A 9,670-nucleotide genomic window follows, 5' to 3' on the forward strand; every position below is an offset into this window, starting at 1 on the left:
GAAAGAAAACTCATTGAACTTCCACCTAGAATGGGAGGGCTAGGCATCTCCAACCCGCTAAACCTAGCCAAAATAGAACACCAAAACTCTATGAAACTCACGTTCTCCTTGACAAACAACATCGTGTCACAAGATCAACGGAAGGAGACTAACATGGAGGAGATCAGAGAAATTAGAAGAAACATTTCAAAAGGAAGGGAGGTTGAGGCAGAAGGAGGAACTTCAAGCACTTCTAGCTCGACTATCGAGTTGTATGAAAAGAGAGATAACATTGGCGCAGGAAGTTGGGGCGTCCAATTGGCTGACAGCGCTACCAATCAGGGCAAAGGGATTCACCTTAAACAAAAGAGAATTCACGGATGCCATTGCCCTGAGGTATGGATGGCCATTGGGAGGGCTGCCTAACAGATGCTCCTGTGGTGAACAGTTTACTCCGGACAATGCGATGATATGCAAGCAGGGTGGATTCATTTGCATGCGACATGATGAGGTAAGAGATCTCACTGCCCAAATGCTTCAGGAGTTGTGCAAGGATGTGACTATCGAACCAACATTACTCCCACTAGGAGGGGAGAACTTCAGATACCGCACGTCCAACACATCAAATGAAACAAGAGTGGATGTCAGCGCAAGAGGTTTCTGGACACGGGGACAATTGGCTTTCTTTGACATGCGAATATTTGATCCGATGGCCCCCTGTTACAACAACCTAACTATTGAGGCATCTCACTCCCGGAACGAGTATGAGAAGATCAGGATGTACGAAGAGCGTATACAGAATGTAGACCAGGGTTCATTCACTCCTATAACCTTTACGACTTCAGGTGGGATGGGTCCTAGAGCAAAGGCATTCTACGCTCGGCTGGCAGAGGTAATGGCTGAAAAGAAACAACAAACCAAAAGCATCATTGTTTCATGGATGAGATGTAGACTGTCATTCTCACTCCTAAGATCAGTCCTCCTATGCCTGAGAGGTACAAGGTCCCCACCGCCCAAAATGGCACATATACAAAACCTAGATTTTGAGCAGACGGTGGTTGACAGTAGGATAAATAAACTTTTGTATTAGGCATTGTTAATAAAAATTAAATAGATAAATAAAAAGGTTGTCGATCACAGTCATTGGCGGGAGAGGGGCCAATGAACTGTGTCTGTGGGAGACAGATCCTGCTGCTTGCACCACACAGTTCCACGAGGATGGAGGTCGTGTTAAAAAAAAAAAAGAAGTAGTACTAGTAGTAGTAGTAGTAGTAGTAGTAGTAGTAGTAGTAGTAGTAGTAGTAGTAGTAGTAGTAGTAGTAGTAGTAGTAGTAGTAGTAGTAGTAGTAGTAGTAGTAGTAGTAGTAGTAGTAGTAGTAGTAGTAGTAGTAGTAGTGCTGGTGCTGGTGATAAAGTGAAGTGAACGCTCGGCACCCCTTGTCCATTTTGGGTTTCACTTAATTTAATTTCAGTGTGTTGGTCTGTGTTTCCAGAGCTTATTTATTGTTTGTCGGTTCGCTTCTAGGTTTTCTGTTTTAGCAATGAAAATTGATAGTTTCTTGAGGATCGCGTCTTTATTTTCTGAGTAGAGTTTTAGAAAGGATTACATGGGCGGAGCATGCCGACAAGATACCTTTTGGTCCGTATCTAGGTCGGATGCGAAAAAAAAACCGATAATGATAAATAATTAAATAAATGAATAAAGAACTATGCTAATGTAAATGATAAATAAAATACATAAATAAATGCATAGGTATAGTTAAATAATAAACAAACAGGTAAATAGTAAATAACAATAAATTGACATACAACTAATAATAAAAGAGAATCAACCAAATAATAATAAACAAATAGACAAATGATAACAAATAAACAAATGATATAAAATAACTGATAGTCATTACAGCATCTTGCTTAGGTGTTTATCTAAATGATTTTTAAAGCTTCGAACTGAACTACATTGCACTGCCTCTTCAGGAAGTTTATTCCATTCATTAACTATAAGGTTGGCGAAGTTGTTTCTACCCACCTCCAAATTAAATCTATTTGCAGACAGTTTGAGACCTTTGTTTCTTGTTTGATTCTCATTCAGTGTGAAAATTTTGTTCACTATTGATGTTGTCAATTCCCTTTATAATCTTAAAGACCTGCATCAAGTCACCTCTGAGTCTACGCTTTTTTAAAGAAAACAGATTCATATGTTTTAGTCGATTTTCGTATGATTTATTTTTGATATTTGGAATCAGTTTTGTGGTTCGCAGTTGTACTTTTTCCGATCTGTCAATGTCTTTAATGAGATTCGGTGACCATACGGAAACAGCATATTCCAAATGTGGACGAACTAACGATTTATATAGTTTGTTAATTAGTGATGAACTTTTGAAGTCAAAGGATCGCGCAATCAGTTCTAGAATAATTTTTGCTTTCTCAGAGGCTGAAATTCACGGCTTAGATGATTTGAGATCTTTACTGATAATTACGCCGAGATCTTTTTCACTATCCACTTTTGTTAACGAATTTCTAAATAACTTGTAATCGCACCTACTTATTTTTACCTATGTGCATTACCTTGCATTTACTTGTGTTAAGTTTCATTAGCCACTTTTCAGACCATTGCTGTAATTAACCTAAATCTTCTTAAATATCTGATTTGCTTAAATGATCATTTGCCATTCCGCACGGTTTTGTATCATCAGCAAATTTGGAAACAACAGATTTTAGCCCGTGGTCTATATCATTTATATATACTATGAATAGAAGTGGCATGAGACCGGAACCCTGAGGAACTCCACTCGTAACATTTTTCCATTGAAAACAACTCTGTTTTTGATCATTCAACCAGTTACTAGTACAACTTAATAGGCTACCAATTATTCCGTGTGAAGCTAATATAGTAAGTAGTCTTTCGTGCGTGACGGTATCAAAAACTTTGGCAAAGTCTAGATATATTAAATTTATATGGTTTCTTTTGTTATAATTCGAGATAACTGTGTTGTAGAATTCGAGTAAGTTAGTCACGAAAGAACGTTTCCGTCTGAAATCATGCTGGCTATCATTTATCAAACAGTTACTTTCTAAATGATGTTCGATAACATCTCTAATGATAGTTTCTATCATTTTTCCTACGATTGAAGTCAAACTTATGGGCCTGTAGTTATTGGGATTCTTTTTATCACCTTTTTTGAATATGAGATTAACGTTAGCTAGCTTCCATTCCCTTGGGGACATCTTTGGATATGATGGATTTCTTGAAAATAATTTCTAATGGAACACCAATCTCATTTTTCATTTCCTTTAAGATTCTTGTTTCGGTCTATTGTCGATGATAGCTCGTTGCACTCTAGTAAGAAATGCTTGAGGTATTCTTCGCTCTATCCTCATAGGGGGCAGCTTGTGTCTTGGTTTGTGACTGTGTGTCAGTTTTTCCAATTAAGTTTCAGTGGGTTAGTCCTGGCGCGGGATAGGATGGTAGAGTCTAGGTTATTTTCATAAATTTCTTTTTCCATTTTTATTTCTGATTTCCATCGCCACTACTGCAATAAGGAGGGTATACTTGCCCGTTCGGCTTTCCATATGTCTGGGTCAATATCGTTTATCTTGGCTTTGAGACTTTTTATCGTTTTGAAGTCGTATAGGTTTAACTTTATATGTACACACACACACACACACACACACACACACACACACACACACACACACACACACACACACACACACACACACACACCACACACACACACACACACACACACACACACACACACACACACACACACACACACACACACACACACACACACACACACATATATATATATATTATATGTGCAGAAAACTCACAAGGAATAGATCAATTTCACCTATTTAGACACTTTCAAGGTGCATAGTTACAAACAAGAGATTAAGGTGTATATACAGTGAAAGGTGGATCTCTCACCGTGACCTATATTTTTCCGTAATCCAGAGTTTGGGCAACAACTTTCCTAATAATGAAATTATCCAATTTATACAATCCTTGACTTAAATTTAAATTGTTAACGAGTACATTCTTGATTAGCCTGAACTCTATGATATTTCTATTTAATTGTGAATTACTTTTAACAATTACTTTAGCACTCTCCCAATAATGCAATAGTTGAAATCCCTGATAGAAACAAATAACGCGTTGGACATTTGCCCACTTCTGATGTTATACTTGAGTGTTTTAATCTTACATTTAATTTCTTTCTAGACTGGCCAACATAGCACTTATTGTAATTGAATATACACAACCTTCCATATTTTCCGGTGAATTTTTGATTAAAAGATGTTTGACATTATCAGGGTAATGAAGAAGCAGTTCTAAAAAATGGCTAGGAAGTCTTATTTTAAGGATAAAATCAGCTGTTTTATTCTTACATTCAATTTCTTCCCAGTCTGACCAATATAACATTTGTTGCAATTAAATATACACACTACGGTGAATAAAAAAAAAGACTGTATTGGAGTTTTTTTAAACTACTTGAATATTGAAATTCTTAAGAATGCGAAGTAATTTGATGAAATTATCACGATAAGGAAAAACAAGCTCTCAAAGAAATGGCTAGAAAGTCTTATTTTGAGGATAAAACCAGTAAAAAATTTAATTCTAAAAACCTGCTTGTTCTTCTTTACCATGATAATTTCAACAAATTACCTCACAGTCTTAAGAATTTTATCATTCAAATAGTTTTTATAAACTATAATCTTTACTAAAAAATTACCGGAAAATAAGGATAAGGAAGGTTGTGTATATTAAATTCCAAGTAAAGGTTGCAGCAAATGTTATAGTTGTCAGATTAGAAAGGAGTTAAATGTAAGGTTAAAACAAGACAAGTACAACGTCAGAAGTGGGCAAATGTCCAACGCGTTATTTGATCACCTTTGGGATTTCAACTATTGCATTCATTGGGAGAGTTCTAAAGTAATTGTTAACAGTAATTCACAGTTGAATAGAAATGTCAGAGAGCCCAGTATGAGCTGTTGAATGTTAGCTGGCCGGTGCGGGTTAGAGCGTCGCTATTTACGGCGGAGGTCGAGGTGACGGCATTCAAACCATGCAGCCAACGAGTTGAACCAATGGCATGATTAATAAAATTCCACAAAGTCCTCTTTAAAGATCAAACGAGAAGGTTTTGGATTTCTTTACTTTTTGTTATTTCATGTATGAAAATATAACTTAGAAGGAGTTAGAACACTAAAATGCACAGCATTCTATAGTCTTGATTTTATCCAAATAACATGATCTTAAAAGTGCCTGATATCAGACAAACTTTTCAATGTCGTAGTTACATTTTCCACCGCTAGGGTGTACTAATGATATAACAGCTGCTGTTTACATTCTTCAACATGGCCAGCATGCAATACAAAGTTCACATCGAGTAAAGAAGATTTATCGGATTTGGATGCCCTTTCGTGTTCCAATGTGGGTACGGTACAAGGATACATGTACGAACCAATTCGGATATCCAAACAAAACTCAACTGACGAAAAACATGTCGAGAGCGAGGAATCATCAGAGGATAAACGCACAGAACGAGTGGCAAATAAGGACTGGTGAGTTCATCGGAATACATTACTGCATGCACGCTTTACATACACAAATGCACACCACCAACCACACACCACGCCAGACCACACACATGATTTTTTTAGTTTGTCATCAGACGTGCGGATGAAGGTTTGAAAGCATGAAATAGTAGGCCTAATACCTAGCAGACGTTAATGGGCTTGGCCCTATCTGCCAGGTTCCAGCATGCCCAGCAGTGCTTTTTTTTTTTTTTTTTTTTAAAGCATCCACACGACCACCAAGATGACCACGTCAATAGTGCATGGATAGTTCATCTGTTCATGCAAGGAGGTTAGCATGGTTAGGCCTATGGTATGAATGCCATAGGCCTATGAACAGGTAGAATGATTTTTGACTAAATTTTCTAACATTTGTTCAGCTTCTTACTTTATTCCAAGTAACCTGTAGCTTACAGAAGAATAACTACCCCCGCCCCCAGCTCCCCATTTCCCATTGTACGAACTTGCTCAAATTCGTGAATTTGACTATTTCAGGTTCTGCTGTGATCCAAGAAAAGACGGAAAACCTTGAGCCAAACGGATGCCAGCGCATCATCAAGCACCCAGGATTTTCAGTGGTCTGCCTGAATCCATATGCTCTTGAATTGACAATGTATCGATTTATCAATGACGAGGGGCCGATTGGGAATGACCAACCTCCGCACAAGTGAGTAGGCCTATACATGTGCATGTAGCACTGCAGTATTTCAGTTACATCCATTGTTGAGTCAATTGCATATAAGTCCAGGTCTTTTAATCTGAATAACGTTGCTGAAATTGTGGTAGCAGTCGTGTTTTGAGGTAAATACTACTAATCTTATATATACAAAATTGTATTGTTTATTCTTCAATATGTATGAAAAATAACAAAATATATATGCAATATACTGTAAAAATGCATATTTTTATGACTTTACAGCAAAACAAATAATAAGAAATTGGTACTTTTATTTCTTTCAGACTGTACAGGTATCTTGTCCATCGTAATTTAGTGGAGTGGTGTTGGCAACGACTGGGCAAAAGAAATCGCCTGCCTATTCCAGTGTGTGCCAGAGACCGAATTAGGAAAAGATGGCCAGCGCCAGATGGACATTACACAGGATTTAAGTACCCTTCAGCAGTGTCTTTTGTTTAGATTCTTGGAATTATATTCAGACTACTATTTTTCCTTGGTATATGAAGAGCTCACTGTATTGGACGATTAAACCTGGACCTTTGCTTCTAGATGATGTCAGACTTATATCTTTTTTTATACTTGGGACAGACTGGTTCAGGAACTTTCATAGCATACTGAAGTTTGGCATCTCTTGCAAGTTTGTGTGATGGATATTCAGAATGCAACCTCAGTAATTCACCAAGTAAAATCTGTACATACTCTGTAAATACAAGATGGATATCTACATTTTATTGTTTAGTTTGTCACATTATCAGAACAATACCACATTTTTTAGGCAGGTATTAATTTTGGATTTATCACATTGCTCCAGTAGGAAGTCCTATGCAGTTTCACAGTTTGGATACAATAATTCTTCATGCACTCACCATGTGTTAGATCAACCTTCTTCTCCTTCGCCACTCCAACACCTACTTTGTCTTTGGGATGAGATATAGCCCGTTGCGCAAGTAGTAGTTTGAAAGTGAAAAATTAATAATGATAATTTTCAATCACCATGCATGGAATTTACCATTCTCAATATGAATTCAGCCCCCTTGTGCCTGAATTACCGTAGTGAAATTACATCAAAAGATATTTGAAGTTACATATGTACTTGCCTTCCTTTCATTGCTTCATTAAAAAAAGTGCTGGGACTTGAGAGCAAAAAACTACACAAATTTGTGATACGATTCCAGCGCTGATGTTTGTTGACAAGGCGAGAGCTAACCGATATCCCTGAGAAGTGCTTTCTGCGTTACTATGAGCTCAAGCTCTTTATGTGCTTTTGAACCTGAAAGCAAGATGATAAGCAGACTGTTGTGTGGTGCAGGATTGCTTAACAGATGTACATCTATAAAGCAAGTGCAAAGCTAAAAATATGGTGCAGTGTTGGTGGTAGCTACTATTCCCCGTCAACCAGTTCTACATGCCAGTTCATTGTCAAATGCTTTGCTACTTTGTATTATAATTTACAAGAAACACCAGGTCCACACTGTCAAAAACTGTTAAATTTTATTACATTGTATTAGGGAGAGGACGAAAATTTAGTCAAATCATTCAGTTGATGATTAGATTCGAGAATGAAGGATATTTCATGAAGCCCCAGGTCACACATACACGGCTCAAGTGAGTTCTTTTCAGTAGAAGCGACTTCGTTTAATTCTTTTTATTTTTCAAATCCTCAAATGTCATATTACCTTTGCGTCGTATGTTGAGAAGCTGAATGACGAACTAAAAGAAGTTAAACCTACACGAATGTTAGACACATTATTGAATTGTCATTAATAAAGTCTAGAATACTGCAAGTAAAGTCGTTCTGCAGTTTTTCAAATTCACAATATTTGACGAGAATCGTGATCGTGTGACTGGGGCTTAACGGCATTCAAAGACGTTAGGGAAAAACTCATTGGCGACTTTTTCCTTTTCCTTTTAGAATTATAACGTTGTTAGGTCACATTGACTTCAGTTACGACAACAGTAACATTCAGTACTGAAAGCTATTCAAAATTGAAACTTAAGTTATCAAATAATTAGTAATGTCTATCATATACATCAGTCGCAATGATATTAGAAAAAAATACAGTTTTGTACTGACAATGACGTTGACATTGATACTCGCACACAGCAAAAAATGTCCATCGACGACGAGCCTTCTCCTAACATTCTTGTACGAAGCTGATAATGCTGCGTGTATTAAAATGATACAACTTACCAGATTGAATTGTTGGGGCAGGTAACAGTCACTGCTGGGAACCGGAGAGGAATGCGGGATTTGAACCCACAGCTAAGCGAATGAGAGACAAGAGCGCTTTTCATTAAGACAACATAACCCAATGCGTTTCCGGAATTTAGTGTTTATCTTCGACATATTGCATAATTGTGTAGCTATCCTGAGATGTATCTAACGCTTGTACAAATGTTTATTGTCATATCTGTTTTATTATCAGTAAATAATGAGTAAGAAGATCTTTTTTATTTCAGTTTGATCGCAATGCTCAATAGGAGTTTTACAATTACGGGAAAACAAAGTAGAATACGTATCATACAATATCAAAGTAAATTGTTAAAATTGTCTTCAATTGATGCATGTGATATTTTTACATTTCAAATAGCTTGACATGACAAATATTCTAAACGTCAAAACTAATCCAATATGGACGAATAATTGCTTTGTGCCTTTCATGATAGGGTTTGAAATACATTTTTTATACAACTATATTCTTACACTTTTATAAAGTATTTTATATTATGGATAAGGAATAAGTTCCCCACGAGGATACAATAACAATATATTAGCAAATACAAAAAATACATAAAATAATTTACACACACACACACACACACACACACACACACACACACACACACACACACACACACACACACACACACACACACACACACACACACACACACACACACACACACACACACACACACACACACACACACACACACACACACACACACACACACACACACACACACACACACACACACACACATTGTTTGTGAGCATTTGTCTAAGGTGTTGAAGCTCACTGTGTAATGCTTACCACGAGGAACACACCGATATGGCTATTTTTACATAAGCTCTTATGACAGCTACAAGAAAGGTGACATAAGACCCTATGCAAAAAGAGCCATATCGGTGTGTTCCTCGTGGCAAGCATTACATAGTGAGCTTCAACACCATAGGCAAATGCTCACAAACAATGGGTACTCCAACACCGACTTTGATTCTATTACCAAAAAGATGCTAGAATCATATCTCACAATCAAAACACCACAAAATCATAACTACATCAACATATACTACAAAAACACCTTTACTAATAATTACAAAAAAGATGAAAAAGTCACCATTACTGTAATTATGTAAGTTTTGTTATTTCAGTTTACTCTTGAGGGATACAATATAAATGCAAGTAAATACGATGACAATGGTAC

Source organism: Oratosquilla oratoria, chromosome 20 (assembly GCF_046742065.1).
Source record: "Oratosquilla oratoria isolate Oo_2021 chromosome 20, ASM4674206v1, whole genome shotgun sequence".
NCBI classification, from domain to species: domain Eukaryota; kingdom Metazoa; phylum Arthropoda; class Malacostraca; order Stomatopoda; family Squillidae; genus Oratosquilla; species Oratosquilla oratoria.